We start from the raw sequence: 20,288 nt of genomic DNA, 5'->3' as shown, positions 1-20,288 counted from the left end.
GTTTCAGCAGCATTGCCAATACTGGGCATGGGTTGCAGGACTGATTGCAGCAATCATCTTTTTCATTTGAGTGAATGCTACTTGTTTACATCCCCAAGAATCTCCTTTTAATGTGCATTCATTAATCTATCAAAGTAAAGGATTGCTCTAATTTTCCTCTTATAGATGCATTAGTTACGTATATCATTTTCACTTTGCAATCTTGGAATGGAAATTTTTCGTGTCAGTTTTATAGGCAAGGAACAAAAAGATGGATGTCTGAAGTACGTAACTTACTCTGATTTGCTAAATATGTTTACTTAAAATACAAGTGCCTAAGCACTTTAAGCATCTGCTGATGATAGTGTTGGGATGGAAGAGTGAAAGGATAGCTTTGTTTCTGTTTTGACTGAGAGAGGAAGGGAGCAGATCCTTTGTGTGTCAGGAATGTAAGCTTAAAGGAAAAATCATAACAGGCTTTGGGGTCCTGTACTTGGAAAAACAAATAATCATTCGTCCTGTGCATATTGTGTATTCCAACAAAGCAACTAAAACAAGACCAGAAGGGAACACCTGTCAAAGGTTGTTGCATAAGAGGCGGTCTCGTACACAAACATTTGTGTTGCAGAGGAATGGGCTCAGACGCTGGCAGAGCGGACCCCAGGCGCGGGCACCGGCGCGTCCCAGTCGGACGGTGCCGCGGGCCATGCCGAGAGCCGCCTTGCCCGTCCGCGGCACGGTGCTGCACCGGGGGCTGCTCACGCCAAGTGCTGCCTGCCGTGCCTGGCTGCGGGGACCCCCTGCACCCGGCTGGGGGGGGGTGGCTGTGCTTGGTGTGCTCCCCGGGACGGTGGCTCTCTGACAAAGACGGGGCTGCCCTGCCGCGCAGACCGGGCTCCTCTTTTCTAGGGAAAAAGGACCAGCTGTCTGCTGGTAGAAGAGACAGGCCACGCGGCCTCATTGTCCGGAATTAATCTCCAAATAATGTAAAACACTGATTACATCAAAGTAAGAAAATAGTTAATGGGATGCCTAATGTAAAATAACAAAGAGATTGTAATAGCTTTAAGCATTCAGAAATTTGAGGGAGCTTAAAGAGTATTAGAGTTGCTACACAGATGAGCCTGGACAGTTTAAACGTTGAAATTCATTTGCAGGCAACAAATCCCTGCAATGACGGCATGCGAGTGGCAGAGCCTGGGGCTCTGCGCGGCTCAGCTCTGCTCCCCGGGGGCTGGCAGGGCCGGGGGAGCCCGGAGCAGCGCCCGCTCCCGGGCCCGGGGCGGTGGGGCTGGCCCCTCCGGAGCTCCCCGTGGTTGCCGCGACTCTGAGCACCGTGCTTTGTCCCAGCTCCCAGCTGAAATCAAACCGTCCCCCTTGGCCCGGGGAAGCGCTTTGGCCAGGCTTCGCTTGGCATCCTCCCCTCGCGGGATCTCGCCGTCCCCTTACGTGCTCCTCCGACCTCGGGTGCTGGCCCTGCGCCACGCTGCCAGGTACAGGCACTCTCCCTCCTCTTGCCTGCCATAGCATTGCCATACTTTCTGCCTGGCAGTACTGGCTTTGACTGACCCAAGTTGAAGCTGCCTCCTTGGAAGAAGAGTAAACAAGTGATAAGATGGAAAGAAACATTGCAAAGTTGTCCATTTTTGGCTGTAGGCTGTTGCTGACCCCGTCTGCTGCTCAGATGCCAAAGAGGAAGGACAAGGCTGAGACCCGAGCACTGGGGGTTTCTTCTAAAGTCGTCTGAACCAGTAGCAAGGAAAGAGTTGAGAGCGTTCTCATTTCTTCTGTGCTTTCTGCCTTTCCTGCTTAAATAGGAGACTGTCAGCTTTTGGTGAAGGGTGCAAGAATAAATAGGCAAACCTGAAGCCTTCATTCCTGGGAGGTTAAATGTCAAATACCAGGGCTGCTTGTTTGCTGAAGAGCCTAGAGACTGAAGTCTGAACACCTCTGAATGTTACGCTGCTGCTCTGAAGTGGTGCAGATCACTTGCACCCATCTCGGGGTGAATTCTCGGGCCATGAGAAGGTGGGAGGCAGAGGTGCCTCCCTAAAAATGCCATCCCTCATCTACGAGGATGGGGCTACAAGACTGTATTTAGGAGGAGGTCAGCCCATATTTGTGGTCTTGCGCTCAGCAGGCGAGCGAGGCAGCTCTTCAGTTAGTCGCTTCTGCTCTTGAAGCTGCTGACTTCTTGAAAGAGGGATCAGAAACAAAGCCCAGACGAGGAGCCCTGCAGAGGCGAGTCCTTCACTGATACGACATGGTGCTTTACACAGGAGACAGGGACGATTCTGTCAGGAGCCGAACAGAGCTAGTGAGTGAGGTTTTGGCTGTGTCACTCAGTAAAATAAATTGGCTTAAACTGGACATTTTTCCACCATGCAACCTGTTATTAAACTTCATTATGCCCACTAGCGCAACAAACTGGAAGCACCGAGTGTTTTGGAGTTGCTCGTGCCTATGCAGACCGGTTGTGCACAAACTGGAATCGTTTTGTTTAAAGCACTGCAAGCCCTTGTGTGCACCCTTCAAAACGTCTTTAAAAATGCTACCGAGAATTGATCCTTTGTAAAAGTAACTAAACTGCTAGCATTTTACAAATCAGTTTGGGACTGCACTGGGATTTGTACTACTTCAGCTAAACCAGTCAGGGATTACAGAATTACTTTATACCAGATGCAAAATCAGGGTGGTTGTTACTAGGAAGGACACCTTGTCTTCTGTGCACGTCGAAATGTGAAATTGAAGTTGTTCCTCTTAGGTGGAGGAGAAGGGGAGGTCTGGGAGGGGCCGGGGCGGATGAAGCGTCCTGCCTGGCCTTGTGGGGACGTCTGTCGGTCGCAATTGCGTGCTTGAGATGTGGAGCAAGGAAATGATAACTGGGGACTCCTGAAGGCAGGATCAGTAGCAAAATGAGGAGCGTTGCTTTTGATGCCAGCTTACATCCCTTCTGCTTCCTCTGTGATTGCTGTCTGTGGAAAGAATAGGCTGTTTGAGGCTAGTTCTAATAAAAAGTTATTTTTGCTGTTTCACGAGACACATCAGAGCGGGCATTGTGAGCTGCTGCCCTCCCCTCCATAAGGGCCCCGCTGTCGGCCGTCGGTCCCGTCTGGCCCTCGACCTGGTGTCAGGGTGCGGAGCCCACCTCTGCTAAGTGACAGCCGTGGTCTGGGCCTTTCTGTAGGGATCCTGCTCCGCGGCTGTGGGAGAGCCAGAGGGCTGTAGGCAGCGAGCGGCTGGTTTTAAGCTAAAAAGAGTTGAACAGAGGTGCGTGTCTTGCCTCTCGCTGCCAGGGTGTGGGCAACTCCTTAAAAGGGCCCCCGGGTCCCCTGGCAGATTTCGGAGGCGATCTCTTTTGCTGTACTGCCCGTTTTCTGTGCATCCGAGTCCCAGGAGTCAGCTAGCACTGGGCGTTTGAAGGTCACCAGGAGCTGGTTTTGCGCCTAGCACATCAGATGGGCATGTGCTCGTCCCGCAGGAGGGGGAAGCCGCAGCCGCCCGGGGCGGTGGTGGTGCGTTCTCCACTTGTTTGGCAAAAAGTTGGCTCCATCTGTCTCGTGTTTCAGCCGTGTGCCCGAGCTGCTGCTTGCCGCGTGTCCAAAAACTTGTGTGCAGACCTGTGCTCGGGCAGAACGGGCTTCGTGGTGCTGGGCACAGTGGTGGGGACACCGGTGCTGGCTAACGCGTATCCCGTCTGTCCTGCAAGCACCGTCGTGTGGCTGATACCTAGCAGGCGGATTGATTTTTCAAAATAAGTGAATAAAGGGAGGGGAAAGCCCTGGTGCCTGATGACATGAACAGATACATCTGCAGGTAGCCTGAGCTCGATATGGCCACTACATGACCAGCGTCCTGTGCCTGGCAAAGGCGATGTCCGGGCTGGAAGGAGCATCTCCAGCGGGAAACGTTCCTGGACCGCGTGTTTAAGCTACAACTTTGACGTGTTTTGGGCAAAGTCCCGAAAGTTCGTTTGTTTGCAGGAGGTTTTATGGTTGGCACTAATTCAGGTTCCCAGCCACCCCTCTAATGGGGATATGGCTGAAGCATACGGGGGGGAATTTGCTCCCCTCCTTTAAACTCGTGACATCCCTGCATCCAGCGCTTGGGATCTTGAGAGCTGAAAAAGTCCCTCCCTTTTCTCCCCAAGATAAGAAGAGATGTGACAGCAGCATCTGTTCCTTTCCAGGTGGCTTTATAAAAGTGCTTCTTGCAAAAAAATTGCCTTTTTTGGTTAGCCTGCCCATCAATGTGAACATAATGTAAATATTTGTTCCCCCAAATAAAGCTAATGAAAGAGGGACTGCATTCTGTTCCCAATCAAAAGAAGTCCAGCATAGCTGTAATTAAGCCAGTAAGTTACTAGGAATTTCTGGCAGTTCATGTGAGGACAGGAGCCAGCCAGAGATTTGTTCTTTTCTTGCTGTGGTTTTGCTAAGGACCTTCCTTGTGCCAGTTATTTCTGACCAGAGAGTGTGGCTGATAATGGATAACTTTGCAAAAGTATTGCATTTGTCAAGGGAAATGTCTTGATCCGAGGCCAGCTGTGCTTAGGTCTGTAAAAGTTATAACTGTGGGCAATTCTGCTAATGCCTCCATGCATTTCCTTCTAGAAGCAGTAATTGCTGCTAGTGATGGGGGGCGGGGGGGACACAAACAAAGCAAAACAAAAACTGTAGCGTGTTCAAATGAAACACAGAACCACAAAAGCTAAGAGGTCCTGGAAAACCGTTGCCGGAATCTTGCTGTGACAGAAGTAAGTCTTCTACTGAACAACAGAAAATATAACCTCCTCTTTAAAGGTCACTTGCTGTTGATTTGACGTAAACTCTCTCTGAACCGTATGCTGTTGCATATTATTTATTATTTCTGATTTCTTCCCCATTTGTGTTTAGATATATTTGCTTCTTGTCCTCATATCTCAGATGCGCCTCTGACCTTGCAAGCTATTCATTTGCATTGAGGCCAAGACAGAAGCTTTTTGACTTCACAAGGGCTCTGCTTCTATGTGGAGGTTTGTTCCTTCAAGGCTTTCCTTTCTGCGTCTGGGGAAAGCATCTGTTTCAGGGAAACCTCTTCTGGATCTGACACTTGGTTTGTGCGCGTACGCTTGGCATAATGGAACAGCCACATGATGGAGCAGGATTCGAGCCTGGAGGCACACTGCAGCACAACACACAACCAAGACAGTCTGGAGAAAGGGGGGTGGCGGAACAAGGGGTGCCCAGGGTTGAGCACTTCACGTGTGCCTCATTTCAAAGGAAACGCGCTTTGCAATTTCTGTACAACTCTGAACGTCTTAAATGTTGAACATGTGAAAATCAGATGTGCATGGAATTGGAAGCAGCTAAGCCGTTAGGTACACTGACAAAGCCATACATGTTTTGTACGTGTGTGTGTTTCACACATAGATAAAAAATCACTACAGTCTGGCCAGAGCTTCCCTTCCTAGAATTGGTGCTACAAGGCAGAAATGGGGCTTCCCAGGAGATTTAGTGAAGGGTGTTCGCATAGGTGGGTAGATGGTGAAGCTTGCTATGCCTGGTGTTTTCAATCAGTGATTTCTCATGAGTGTTTCCTCCAGAGTAGGAAGGAGCGATGTTTGTTCTCACTTCCCATGCAAATGAGCTGCCAGTTCTGAATTCCCCGTGGTGCACGCGGTTCATCATCTCATATTCCCATTCCTCCGTCTTCTCCCTCCTTTCTTTCCTCCAGCCAATATATAACTTACCATACTGGAAAAAAATGCAGACCTCTCCCATTTTATTCATAGAATCATAGAATCGTAGAATTGCTAAGGTTGGAAAAGACCCTTAAGACCATCGAGTCCAACCGTTAACCCAGCACTGCCAAGTCCACCACTAAACCATGTCCTCGAGCACCACATCTACCCTTCTTTTAAATACCTCCAGGGATGGAGACTCAACCACTTCCCTGGGCAGCCTGGGCCAGTGCCTGACTACCCTTGAGGTGAAGAAATTTTTCTTAATACTCAACCCAAACCTGCCCTGGCGCAGCTTGAGGCCGTTCCCTCTCGTCCCATCGCTTGTTCCTGGGGAGAAGAGACCAACCCCCAGCTCACTACAGCCTCCTTTCAGGCCGTTGTAGAGAGCATTAAGGTCTCCCCTCAGCCTCCTCTTCTCCAGGCTAAACCACCCCAGCTCCCTCAGCCGCTCCTTGTAAGACTTATTCTCTAGACCCTTCACCAACTTCGTTGCCCTGCTCTGGCCACGCTCCAGCCCCCCCATGTCCTTCTTGGAGTGAGGGGCCCAAAACTGAACACAGCACTCGAGGTGCGGCCTCACCAGTGCCCAGCACAGGGGCACCATCACCTCCCTGGTCCTGCTGGCCACACCATTCCTGATACAAGCCAGGATGCCCTGGGCCCTCTTGGCCACCTGGGCACACTGCTGGCTCATGTTCAGCAGCTGTCAACCAGCACCCCCAGGCCCTTTCCCGCCGGGCAGCTCCCAGCCGCTCCTCCCCACGCCTGCAGCGGTGCCTGGGGTTGTTGTGCCCCAAGTGCAGGACCCGGCACTGAGCCTTGTTGAACCTCATACAGTTGGCCCTGGCCCATCGATCCAGCCTGGCCAGATCCCTCTGTAGGGCCTTCCTGCCCTCCCGCAGATCAACGTTTCCACCCAACCTGGTGTCATCTGCAAACTGACTGAGGGTGCACTCAATCCCCTTGTCCAGATCATTGATAAAGATATGGAACAGGAGCGGCCCCAAGGTCGGTCATACCATGTCTGTTGTGTTTGGCTCATCCTGCCAAGAGGCACCTGTAAACAGGTACTTGGCAAGGCTCGCCAGCTTCAGTTGTGATCTTCCCACCACTTTGCCTCTTGCCATGATCTCTAACAGAGGAGCTGATAAGATAACAGCTATCTGTAATTGAAGCGTGCGTTTTGACTGGGCTGTTACACTGTCCCATTGGTAAGGGAAGCTAAAGATCAGTGAGGGAGAAAAACCATCTGGCATGGTGTAAGGTGATAACCGTAACTTCATTTCACCTGCCGGTGCGGTCACCCAAAGCCCCCGAGCCCACAGGCATCTCCGTGTGGCTTTGCATGGCCGTTTCCACAGGGCCAGGCTTTGCACCTCATCCGGCCGATGAGCTGCGGCCTCCGGAGGATCCGCTCTTGGTGGAGCACAAACAGACCCCTGCGGGCGGGGGGCGAGAAGGGCGCGGGTTGGGAGGCTGGTCGGGCAGAGTCCTCTTGTGCTCCTGTTGATTAGAGTACGTAAATCCTTAAATGAACGCTTAATTATGCAGGTTTAGGGAGAGCAATTTTAGACTAATTTGATCATTGGAGAGGCATGGGTTATTATGGAGAGCACAAAAAAGCAATGACCGGCAGGGCTGAGGATACCGGGATCCTGGGGGCTTGCTCGGCTTGCAGAGGGGCTGGGGGGGTCTCACCAGGGAAGAGGAGGCCAAAAAAGATGCCTGACTTTGATGGCAAGGCTCCTGATCCGTGGTGTGTGTCTGGCCCAGAGGCAGGTCTGTTTTCCATGAGGAAGCTGTGTGTTTCAAGCCGGTGAAGTGACCAAAGGCTTGCAGTGGTGTCATGGAAAACACCAGAGTCGTTCCCTCGTCTCTGGTTTTTGGATCTGCAGTATGAAACTTTTTGTGACAATAGGCACGATCTGGGAAGTGCTCCATGCTGGATGCTGTTCGAGGCCAGCTCAGGTGCAGAGGAGAGGTGAAGTGCAGCGTGTTTGAGCAGGCGGGGATGCGTTACTTCCTCGCAGCGCTGCGGCGGGCTGGCGGGGCGGATGGAAACCTCTGCTCACGCTCGGTTCTTGCTCGGCTGCCTCCCTGCGCCAGCGCTGCACGGGCGCTGGGCCAGCCGGGCTCCGCAGGTGTGCAGGACTGCGGGGAGAGAAAGTCATCGGCTCAGTGGAAGGCACGCAGCTGCTATATTTTTGTTTCAGAAAACAGCCCGGCACGCTGCCCGTTCTGCGCGCACCATACGTGCTAAGGTGGAGAGGGAGAGCAGGGAGCCGCAGGGCGCCCCAGAGCAGCTGCGTGCGGTTTCAGGGTCTCTCAGATGCGCGCGGCTGTCTCAGCTCTGTGTCACTGCTTCCTCTCCCTGGCGCCCTGACCGCACGCTCCCGCAGCCGCCGGCAGAGCCGTTTGCTGGCCCAGCCGGAGTTTCCAAAAGGGAGCACGGTGGGGCCCCGCACCCCTCCGCTGTGAACCCCCTCCAAAGGGGGACACACGACATCTCATGGCCTGGGGGTGTTTCTGAGCTACCAGCAAGAGTTGGCAGTGCTACTTCACCCCCAGTGCCGACACCAGTAAGCCCCCTCGCTGCCCCATCTCCCAGCCGGGCGGTTCAGCATCCTTCGGCGGTGCCGCTGTCTGGCCTCAGTAGCACACTGCAGCCAGGATGGACGTCTTCCAGTAAGAGCTTTTGACACAGCTGTATCTAGTCTTAATATCTAAAAAAAGCCCTCAGACTGAATAAATGGCCCTAAGTGACTAAGAGGGTGAAGTTACGATGGGATTTATATCCTGGCAGGATCCCACAGTGCTCCCCTCTTGCCATATTTAGCTAAAGGGCTGCTTTATGACACGACAGCATAGCAAATCAACCGAAGTGCTTTCAGAGAAGTTCATGGGATGAGCGATTTGTGACGGGATGTTTCTGTGTGGTTGACCTCTGGTTTGAGTTCCTCAGGTGGGACTCAGGGTCTTTCTGCAGCTCCTGAGCACTGCTAGCAGCGTAACCTGCCCCCTCGTCTGCAAGGGCTGCACCTTCCCGCAGAGCTCCCAGAAAGTTAAGGTGAAAATGTTTGCTGATTGTATGCAGGCCAAAGCCCTCTGCTCATGTATTCACACCTCTGTCGAAGGCTGCTCTGCTGCCTGTTACGTCTGCTCTGGCAGCTCTTCCCTCGTTCCACGAAGCCTAGTTTCCAAAGGCTGCTGGTAATAAAGGGGGCATCGGGGTGGGCACACAACACCGGTGTCAAGGACTGGCCTCTGAGACAGGACCACTGCTACGATCCCCGGGGCCCCGCGCTGCAGCCGGAGTCCGGGGAGCTCCCTCCCACCCCTGCAGTCTTCACCGCGGGAATCCCCTCATCCGGCCGCGGGAAGCAGCACCGCTTTGCCCTGCTTCCCCTCCTCCAGGAGGCCTCGGGTGGCCCCATGCCTCTGCCTGCATACTCTCTCCCTTTAAAAGGTGACCCGGCACCCACCCAGATGTGCTGCAGGGAAGATTTTGGCTGTCAGTCAGAGCTCGTCTGCAATGGACTCACTGGCATTGACTCGTAGCAAGGCTCCCTGTCGTGACAGTAATGCTCTGGGTGCGTTGTTGACGACTGCTGAAGAGCCAGCCTGGAAAAAAATAAAAACGCTTTTGTTCAGCGTGTTTGCCATCACCATCCTTTGTGCTGGGCGTAAGCCCGCTGCTCCTCTGCATGAGCAAATCAGCGTGCAGTAACCCAAGGAAGTGGAAGTGTGCATAAGCTCGTCGTGCCTGAACATCCACCATAAATGTTTCATTTTGGGTAATTAGGAATTTATTACTGCAAAGGTACAGAGAATGCTATCTGAACATCCATCGCTTGGTAAGAGCCGACCCTTGTAAAGCTGTCGCAAGGTACGGGACGGTGCCGTTGGCTGTGGGGGGATGCTGCATGATTTATAATGGTGTGCTGTACCCCCACGCTGTTTCAGCTGCTTGTTTTCAGCATTTAAGTGGTGACACGAATAAAACATTAGCAAAATGATTTATTATTGATATATCAGCATAGTTTGGTTCTCTTGAATTTTAGATCATGCCACAGTAATGCAAACACCATTTTTACTTGGCAGAATGTAAAACATTTACATATATAAAAACAACGGTATTCCGCCCCCCCCTTGGAGAGAATTTGACCAATCCTTATTGCTTTTAAAGACAGCTAAAGATTTTCAATCCCTTGCTCTCCCGTACCGTGTGATTTAAAGCTGTTCCCGTGGGGTCTGGCTGCAGGGACTGGTGTGCTGCGGAGCGTGGGGCCGTCCGCATCCACACCAGCCTCCAAGCAGTGGTGGCTGTGAAGCTGAACGTATCCAGCAGCTCCTGAGCCCCCTCGCCTCCCCGTGTCTGCAGCTCAGCCCGGCGGGTCACTGGTCTGTGTGAGGGACAGGCGTCAGGGATGTAGCGGTGACTCTCCTGAGCATTTGGTACGGCCTGCAGCAGCGCCGGAGTCGATACCGTCCAGGGGATGCTGTCGGAGGTCAGGGAGCTGGGCTAGACAGCGTGCAGGCAGGTGGTGAATGTAATACTATTGCTAACCCTGAAGCAGTCAAAAATCTCGAGCTTGAATTTAAGTTAATGAATTTGAGGGGGGGGGGGGGAGCTAACTAATTGTTTTAAAGTATATTTTTATTTCCCTGTGTAAAAAGCTATTGGCATTGATTCAAAATATGCTGTCTCAGGTCTCGTCACAAGGTCTACTACACTAATATCTTTCCCTCATAGATGACAACAGTAGAAGTCAAAGAAACCTGTTGAGCAAGCCTGCGGGGACGCTTGCTGATGCTCTTTGCCCGGCTGCAGCCGTTTGCTGTCCGGGGACTTCCTGAGGCCCAGGAACAGCCTTTACGTTAGCAGTCTTTGATGGACGACTTCTCTTCCCTTGGCTTGTCAGTTTGCTTTGTGAAGCCACGGAAAATGGAGGTTTGCAGCACCCTGTGACGACAAGCTGAGCTGCTGCGTGCGCTGTGGGAAGGGCTGCTGTGGTCCTGTGTCCTGCTGGCCCCTCATTCATGCGCCGGGAGAGCTAGCCAGCCAGGTCCCTTTTCTCCCTCTCCTTGCCGCTCAGTTTCAGAAACCCCTGCTCCGCTCTGCCTTTTTCAGGTTGAAGAGTGGTCTCTGTTCCAGTGTCTCACGCTCGACGGCTTGTCCATCCTCTTGGCTGATCCTGTTGCTGCTCTCTGAGCCATTTGCAGCTGCGCTGCGCCCCTCGCAAGATGGGAAGACCAGCATGACAGGCGCTGCCTCAGATACGGCACCGCGTGCGTTTGTGCAGTGGCATAATGATGTTCCCTCGAGATCTCTGTTCCTGTTGTGGGGGTTGCTAATGATGTATTTGCTTTCCTGTTGCGAGCTGGCACTCTCTGAGCACCTCGAGCTGGGCACAGGAGCAAACGATCTGTCATCTGGGCTCAGACAAGAGCTCGCACCCAGCTGCTTGGCACAGCTACGTGTCTGTGTGTTTTTCCAGCTGCAGAAGTATAGTTGTCTCTGGGACTTCTAATGACAGCTGAAGTAAACGTTGATATTGTGAATACCAACGGTCCCTAAATGTTGGAGTTGCGTATCTAAATCCTGGTTTCTAATCCAGCCCGCTCGTGTAATTTTTTCAAGTCATGCCTTTCTGTAGCCGTATCTTCTACCCCGTGATGGGACGTGCAGCCCGCTTCTGACGAGCCCTTTGGAAAGAAGCATCCAAACAGGGGCCATTGGGCAGAGTAATTATCCTGCAAAGCTGTATCCACATACAGGCTGGGCCTCTCCCCACTGGATATTTGGGTGCTTTGGGATTGCAGTGCCTAGCACTGACGTGACTTACTTCTGGCCATGAAGGAATTGAGGGGACAGCATGAGAAAATGAACCGAGTTTTTAAATTTCTGACAGTTTTTTCTTTGCTAATAACTCATTGCCTAGGCCGAACATCCTCAGTTCTTCCTTCTTCTATGAAAGCTATGGCAGATTTCCCAAGGGTTTTCTTATCCCTAGAGTAGGTACACTGGCTAACAACATACAGACTTTTTTAAAAATAAGTATATGTTGCAGCTTTGAGAACTATTGATCCAGTACAGTGTTGGGTTTTCTTTTTTTAAAAAGAATCCTTTTGGAAAGGTGGAAACATTAAATAGGAGGGGGAAAGGAGTGGCAGGGAAAAGGGTTTTGAGAGGGTAACGCTCCCTGCTGCCATCCAGAAGAACGGTACAGCGGCATCTTGTCTGCGCGTCTGTCCTTGGCGCAGCGTGTGAACTGCCTGGAGTAGCTTGACTGTGCAGAACAGAGGCAAATTTGGATTGCGCCAGCAAATCCTCTGAATGGAGCGGTAAAGCGGATCATGTTGTAAGTCAGCTAAAGCCAAGGCTGAACAGGGTTCCAATTTTCGTGAATTGCACACTGATTGAGAATAAAAGGACAAGAATTTATTCTAACTCACTGTATTATGACTAAAATAACTTTTGCCTGTCAAGCATGGATACAAAATCTTCCTCTAAATCTGGCGAGGGGAGCATGTACCGCGATACCCTTGCAAATGCTCGCGCGGGAGTGAGCAGCAGCAGGTCTGCCGCTGCTTTGTGCTTGCTGGGGTTGTGCCGTGGGCTGCGGTAGATGCCGTACGCCCCGCTCTCGAAAGGCGTGGGCTCCCCATTCTGCACTGCTGCCTGCCTAAACATCTGAAGGCTTGCTGTCAGGTCCTCGGCTAATGCAAAAGAGCACAACTTTTTATGCCTGCTGTGGTCCGTTCCTTTATTATTTAGCCTCCTTTACAAAGCTAATCCATACCTTGCTAATAGTCATGTAGTTCCAATTACTTCCAAAGTCTAATAATCCTAATATTTACTAGTAATTTTACAAGTTGCCAATACGACATTGAACTGCACCCTAAAAAAAGCATTGTGTTGAGCCGCACGCTCCTGCGCTTTGTTTTCTGCGAACATACCTGTCATTAACTGAGAACTAAAACTGAGTCGCCTGCATCTGAAGGCTGGAATTCACACCTCTGTGGTAGAAACGCTGTCAGTGCTGGGTGCTGCAGTGCTGCCGCAAGGGTACGGGCCTGGTCTTGGCAACCAGCACGGTACCTAATGCCCACGCAGAAAATGTCCCTGGAGGTGCTGAGATCGCGTGAAGAGCCTGCCCTTCTGCAGTTTGCAGGCACAATACCTACAGCGTCTGCAGGACGAGAGAGGATCAATTAGGCAGAAATCTTTAATTGTTTGAGTTTAGGTTCATTGATAGGGTGGTTGGTTTTGTCCTGGTGCAATCAAAATAAGTCTGGCAAAATCTGCCCCTATTTTCTGTGCAAAAGCTGAGGACTCTCTTAAGCAAAATACCAAACCGTATGAGCTTTTATACTAGCTAAATAGGGCAGCTGTTGTTGGAGTGGTGTTCCAGCAACACCCTTTATTTCTTCTTAGAAAGGAGCTCCTGTGTTTTGCAAAGCTCTCCTCTTATCTGTACTCATCTGCACCTGATGCGTCTAATAAAAATGCAGCAGATTTCAAATTTGCATACATTATCTTATAATTGCATACATTCAAGTGTAAGCCACTAAAAGTGTTTGTGTTCAGACGATGTGGTAGAGAATGCAGTGATGGAAACCTTAGATTTTCTCGGATAAAAAGGTGCGTTTCATTGCAGTGTGGGGGTGGGAACCTGAACCTGAGGGAGGATGAGATGTTTCTGCTGCGCACAGAAAGGGTGGCTAGGATTCCCCACCTCTGCCGGTAGCAACGAGCTTGTTCTATTTTTATACTGTTTTTCTCCTGTATGCTTTTACCTTAGGTGCACTTCGGTCTCCTTGAACCTCCTAGAGACCCTTGATAAAGGGTTTGGATTTTCATTCTCTGTCTGTTATGAGTTGTCGTGGTAAAATCTCCTAGGCAGCTGCAGGAGGGAGAGGGAAGCGTCTGCATGTGTGTCTGTTAGCAAACCATTTTGCATATTGCTAAAAACATACCTCCCCGTGTTTCTTTTGCAACGTCTTATGGTCTGGTGAATGGCCAGGAACATTTCTTAAACAAAACTGTGATGAAACATTTGGTTTTCCCATAATGATATTTTGCTGAGGAAAGATGCCTCCTTTCCAGCTATTTTAGCCTCATTGTCTTGCATCTCCGTAGTGTTTTGTGATGGTTTGGGTTTTTTTTAGCTCCTGTCTTTGTGCTGGTACCTGTCTGACTAGTTTCTTTCTGTTGCACACCTAAACGTGGTTTTGGCCGCTCTGTGCGTAGCCGGCACAGCACATGCATTGGGGGTGGGAGGGTGAATGGCACGCTGGCAGTACTGCTCTGCTTCGGAAGAAAATAGTTACAACTCCTGGCAGGTGAATCCTGATGTGTTATAAAAAGTCACAGGTATTGCCCGTCCTCACGAAAGGCCAAAACCTTCTGCCCCCTGCGCAGCGAGGGCTTGGCATGTCCCTTGGGAGGTGCCGGCAGCCCCCGCTCCGCCCGGCCTCCCCGCCTGCGCGGGCCCCGGCGGCCCGCAGGCCGGCCACGGCAGGTCCCGCTCCCGTGGCCCGCGTGGTCCCGGGCCAGCGGCGGAGGCCGCGAGCCGATGGTGGGCGACCGCTCCAGGTTTCTGGGCGTGCTGCGGTGCGCAGGCCTCTCATCTGGTGCCATGCGGAGTTCCCATGGCTGCACCCGTGTTTGCGACTGGTTTACCACGCTTTCAAGGGTATTGCTGATGTTACTTCGTTACAAGATGAATTTTAAAGGTGCCGTCTGTACTGCTCCAGTAGCTCCCACTAGTTTGTCAGGACTCATTATAACATTTACCAATGCATAGGCATACAATTAACAGTATTAACCTGAGTCTTTGGTCAAAAGACTGCTTATGTAAAAAAGAATGTTTTCCTTCTCAGATACGGTGCCTGGGTAGGTCTCTTGCTTGCATTAGTAACAAAATTAAGATGTAGCTACCTTTTGCTCAGTTATTGCTTCACAGGCCGCAAAGCTGTGAGAGGGAGCTGGCTTGTTTTTCCATTTAATCATCTATGGAATTGCTAATTAAATTCCAATTGCTGGAGCTTTATTAATGATAATGATGTGAAAGCCAGGAAAAAAGCAGCTTGATTTTTTCCAACTCAAGGCTGAATGTGCAGAACTGACCATTAGAAGAAAGCCATTATTTTAGTTACTATTGAGCAATTCAAATCTGGAATTACTGAAGAGCACTTGGAATGCCAGAACATCATCTTCACACTTGCTTTTCAGTTTATAACCAAAAGCCGTTCCTGCAACCTAATTGGCAGACTATCTTTAAGTGCTTTATGATCCAATTAACGTCCAGAACAGTAATAAAGCATTTGAGTAAATGGAAGCAATTTGTCTTTAAATGACTTGCAACACTGTTTTTGCCACAAAGGTTATCCGACTCTATTGTGTGCTCTTTTCAACTGTTAGACTGATTACTTGACTTCGGAAAGAGAACTGCTAATCTAACAAAAATATGTTGCTCTTAATGAAGGCACATTGAACAAACCAGACTGCTAAGCTGTTTTCTGGGTTGGCATAGTGGGCCATCATCTGTCCCAGGTGCTTGTTAGTGTGTCATTTCTAAGACTTTATGCCTCTGTTGGACTTAAACTGGGTGATAAAGCCAAGGTGAAGTGCAAACCCTCCTCTAGGTGTAAGCTCGTTACTTTGGAGCTGGTGCTTTTCTCTGCTGTAAGGAGGAAGGGAGCAAAAGCATGAATGCTTGAGCAACCAGGAGGTCACAGCTCTGCTTCCATCACTTCTCACTGCAGATTTCCAAATGTCCCTTTCTCCTCTCCTGATTGTTTAGAAAACTGCCCAAGTTATGAAGTTGACATAACGGCCACCGAGCCCAGCGTCCTGCTCTGGAAGTGGCTGGTAGGCGATGCTTAGGGAGGAGTGTAAGCAACAGAGCACATAAAGATCAGTTCTTCTGCCCATGCACACCCTTGCTGACTGCTCAAGACAGGGTTTACAGTGACTGGAGTTTGCATTTAGATTACCATACTTAATATCACCGACAGACAATCCATGGAGGATCTCCTTTTGGCCCTTTCCTGCTTTGTTGCCTGCACCTTGGGGAATGAAAGCCACCATTTTATAACATGCTGTGTGGTAAAAGTACTTCTGCCTGTTTGCAAAATGTGCCACCTTGTAATTTTCGAAGGTGGAAGGAATTGGAGGGGGGGTTACCATCTTTAGCACGTCACCTTCTGCCTATGTAGAATGCCGCCTTTTTTTCCTTTGCGTGAGCTGCGCTACAGCGAGGTGCTGTAGAGCATTGAGAAGATCATGGTCCTGAGAAGATCGGTGAGGTCAGAAACGGGATCCACTTACCCTGCCAGTGCGCAGCTTTACTGAGAGAAACAGCATCTGCTTTGGGTTGCTGTTGCTTTCCCTGCTTTATCTTATCATTATTGAAAATAATTATGTTTCTGCATGAAGCTTCTTCGTGGTTCCCTCCTACCAACAGATGCTCTTTCTGCAGCTAATTAGACCACGGTGTCTGCCTGTGTCCTGCAGCCTTCCTGCAGAGTAAAGGTGTATATCCTTCATTCGGAGCAATAACGGCTTTGCCTTTGAGTTCGCTGCAGGTAAAAAGCTGCTGTTGGGAACACGTCCAGGCCGTGCCGAGGGAGTCCTCGAACGCCGTCCTTGCGTTCACGTGGGCAATAGCTGTTGCCTTGCTGTGGATCTGTGGCTGAAGCCTGGCCCCCGGCCTTGGCCATTTTACACAGGCTACCTGACGGCCTTTGGCTGTGCAGAGCAAGAGCGTGCGGGGAGGTGGGAACCGTCACCCCTTCTCGTGGGACAGGGCACGTCATGGCACCTTCACAGAACACTTCGGCCAGCATTTCCGACGTGCGTCGCCCTGTTGAACCATCATCTTCGGGAGGACCCCAGCTTGCCTTTGCACATAGGGTTACAGCTCGCGGGGCTTTGCAGTAATGCCAAGCCTTCCCGATGGAAATCTTTGCAACTCCACAGAGTTGCATCCTTGCGTTTTTTTTCCCCAAAGTATTTGATATGTCTTTGTCAAAACCTTCTTTGCATCACTGGCGCCATACATCAGATGTCTTGTTCGTGTTGAGGACGTCTCTGAGGAGGCAGAGTGAAGTTTGGAGGTAGAGAAAGAATTCATTTTGATCTGAAATTTCCAAACCTGCCCCTGTCCTGGGCTGCGGCCCCTTTCAGCCACTGGCTGGCTGTGTAACACAGCAGGCTGTCCTCGGAGCGTTTGCTGTACGGGGAAGGCCGGTCTCTTGGTGGTGTTAGTAGTTCAGTGATGGCAGTGAGAGACACCAGGGCAGGGTAAAGAATGAAAACAGCTGAGAGGTGGTTTGCTGCGAGGCCTCCGCTGTGCCTGCTGCTGGGAAGGGCACTCGAGGGGAGTTGTTGCCCGTCTGGAGAGCACTAGGTCCTGCCAGAGATGAGTACCTGTTACCTGCGCCCTACCAACGGGGAGGCAGTGCCGGGGGCTCGGGGGGAGGCTTTTACCAATCCGTTTTGGGTACAAAACCGTAAGTCAGAAATGCTTGGTGAGAGTGACCCATCACCACCTGCTCTGTACACCGCTGTTCCCTTTGAACGTTTTCAGGAGAGTGCAGTGCTGCGCTCTCGGGATTTATCTGCCCTCCCCGAGGCATCTTTGGGTACACAGCGTTGTGGTTGCCGCAGAAGCAAATTACACCGTAAAGCTCTGGGGAAAGGCTATAATTGCCAGCGGACGAGTTAAGCTAAACTAACAGGGAGGCAAAACAAAGTGCCTCTGGTGTGGTAGTTGTAGGACTACTGCCTGGTAGAAGGGCTCGGGCAACTTTTTGTTATGTGACTTAACAGCATGTGTGGTGGTTTTGAGTAGCCGATTAAACATCTGAGCTTTTTCCCCCCTCCCCGTCTTTTTGCAGCTCTCCATGAATTCCCCAATGACATCTTCACGAATGAGGACAGGAGACATGGAGCTGTGGTCCTGCACGTCCTTTGTGTAAGTTTTGTGACTTCGCGTTTCTTCTCGTATCGGTGTGGACAGGGCTTGGTGCGCTCACCGCAGGCTGATGCCGCCTCCTGCCCGCAGGGGCTGCTGCTCTCAGTCGTGGTTGAGAGTGTGTTTCAGTAACTACACTGAGTGTAACATACTTCAGTTTTACATAAACCCTTTTAAAAGCCCGGGTGCAGCCTGCGAGCGCAGGTGCGTGCTGTCATGTGAATAAACTCCTGTGAGTGACTTTGCTCCAGCCAGACTGACTTTGCTGAGGCCATCAGGCAGCTGTGGTCCCCTGCCCTCCGCCCCCGAGCACGAGGATGCTGCAGGGTTGGCAGGTCGAGGGAGGACATTCATGCAATTGCCTTCAAAAATAAGTGAAGTCTTATCCCCAGAAATTTCCCCCAGAAATCCTTGTGGCACCCCTTATGACATAGCTGTAGGAGAAAGAAATTAGAGAAGGTCTTCTATTCAAAAATGTTATTAACTGGATTAATTAAAAAAAATAAAAAAAATTTGGGTCTCCAGAATTTCTCTGAGTAGTTAAGTTGCTAAAGTGAGCTTTTCTTCCTGAATATATTAAAGAAAAGATTGTAACTTCTCATGAATCAGCTTCAGGGTGTCCTGGATCCTCTTGGGAATTCTGGAGGACGTTGGGCTGGTGAGGGATTTGCCTCAAAGTTCAGAAATGTGCCAAGAAGACTTTAACAGATGCTATTTTAAAGACCTTACTAAAATCAGATATCTGTGCAACTTGGAGCTTGGAGTTTTGTGATCTGTGCTCCAAACAAGTCAGTGTAAGTGGTGTGCGTGGGTAAGGCCAAAAGATAGTCAGGATAAATTTATTTAAATAAGCCTGGCCTGTCAGTCCGCTAGACACTTAGCTAGTGTTAGAGGACCTTGCGTTTGGCAGCTGCTGCGCTCTCACCAAGGAAGCACTGTCCCTCCAAATCCGTTCCCCAACTTTTTTTAGGTAGATGAAGACAATTCTTTTCTTTTTTAATATCATCTTCGTTTAAGAAGAACTGCCAAGTTGGTACTTCTTGGGGGGAAGAGGCATTCTTAAGCAGCCAAGAAAATACCAGCTTCTAGTGAATGTTTAAAAGTATTTAATAATTTTTAGTCAGCTTAAATGAGCAGTCACCGTTAGCTATCTGCAATGATTCATGATTTCTTTTTAAGTATAAATTAGATTGTATTATATCTTGTAATGCGAGTGCTCTGTGTTACGATTTTATTTCGGCTAAATGGCTGGAAAAATTTGTTGAGTAACATCACTGTTGACTTTGTCTGGCAAGCTCAGGGCTTCCAAGTTTCCATGGGAACATTGAGCTTTGAGATGGTGTGGAAAGTGAGCACTGGACCTGAGCTGGATTTTTTTAGCACCCACAAGAATACTCCCAAAAATTCATCTAAACCCTCTCTGAAAGTAGTGTCATACAGCAGCTAGTCACCCAGAGCCTCTCTGCAGTTGGTGGAGAGAGGGACCTTCAGAGGATCTTTCACCTCCTGTGCTGTAGGTATGGGGTGAAGCTGCAGGCTGGGTTTCACCTGCCTGGCTCTGGTCAAATCTGCTGGTTCCCCCCATGGACCATGAGCCGCTTCTGCCCGGCAGTGGAGCGGGATTGTCTTAAACTGCTGCAGCCCCTGCGCGCCGCACCGCAGGCGTCAGTGCTGCGTGTGGTGCCTCTTGCGCATCCCTGGTGCTGGTGGTTGGTGCAATGCCCTCTTCTGAATGCCCAAATGCTGGGCTTGAAAGAGGCGCCGGGAACGGCGCCGGTGGAGCTGAGAAGTGGTCCCAAGGAACGCCATCCTGGAGACCTCTCCGTGCATCCCAGACAGCCTTTGGTCTGCTCTTTCCTGACTGTTGGATGTCGTGACGTCAGGGCCCGTTCCACAGCCGCAGTCAGCGCGTCGTGTAGCGCTGCTGTGGGGTTTTGCACCTACCTTGACGCGCATCCCGGCCGGCGTGCGTTTGCATCCCAAGTGCCGATTATTTGTTTTCCTGGCAGTCGGTGCTCTGCACTCCCAACAGTTTTTGTGTTTTGACAGGAAAAGGTCACTGTTGATCATCTGTTAATTCAAGGAGCTCTATTAACTACTCTTAATCCGTACAGAAAGTGTGTAAACATCGTAATGTAGTCTTAAAAAATACTGGTAGGCTGTTGGCACCCTTGTAACTATACTGTGGGTAATAAAAAAAAGTGTTACGAGAGTTGTTTAAGAAAGGGATTAACTATATGCAGTTAAATTCATCTCTCTACTTGACAATTAGCAGGCTCCTGTGCAGCCACGCTAGGCAAAAGATTATGATTATGGCAGCACGTTGCTACCTTGTAAGCTCACCTGTCTTAGCTTTTAACACAAAAATTATTTTTTAAAAATCTCTTGAGTTGCAGGAATAAGTTTATAATGAAACCATTAAAAATATGAGTTGCTAAAATAATTCTTAATCTCTGCGTGATGCATACCTCTGAATGCGTTTTTCCAGGCTACTTAAAAGAGACAAGACCTGGAATGTATTTTTTCATTATTAGTAACAGTGAAATCACACAGTTGACTACATAAACTATGAGTTGGGTTATTTTTCAGTCTACTTTAAA

General features: G+C 50.1%; 1 protein-coding gene across 5 annotated transcripts in view; it reads left to right on the top strand.

The window, feature by feature from the left end:
* Nucleotides 1-20,288, top strand: part of RIN2 (Ras and Rab interactor 2) — a 280,543-nt gene that overhangs the window by 84,816 nt on the left and 175,439 nt on the right. Inside the window, exon 3 of one of the 5 annotated variants that reach the window (XM_082307213.1) lies at nucleotides 17,612-17,688. The exons of the other annotated variants lie outside the window; for them this stretch is intronic. The gene's annotated coding sequence lies outside the window, so the exon portion shown is untranslated. The remainder of the gene's footprint in view (nucleotides 1-17,611; nucleotides 17,689-20,288) is intronic. 5 annotated transcript variants of the gene reach the window in all.

The sequence above is a fragment of the Platalea leucorodia genome (assembly GCF_965183815.1).
Source record: "Platalea leucorodia genome assembly, chromosome: 3".
Classification (NCBI taxonomy): Eukaryota; Metazoa; Chordata; class Aves; order Pelecaniformes; family Threskiornithidae; genus Platalea; species Platalea leucorodia.
This window is presented reverse-complemented; position numbering and strand designations above follow the sequence as displayed.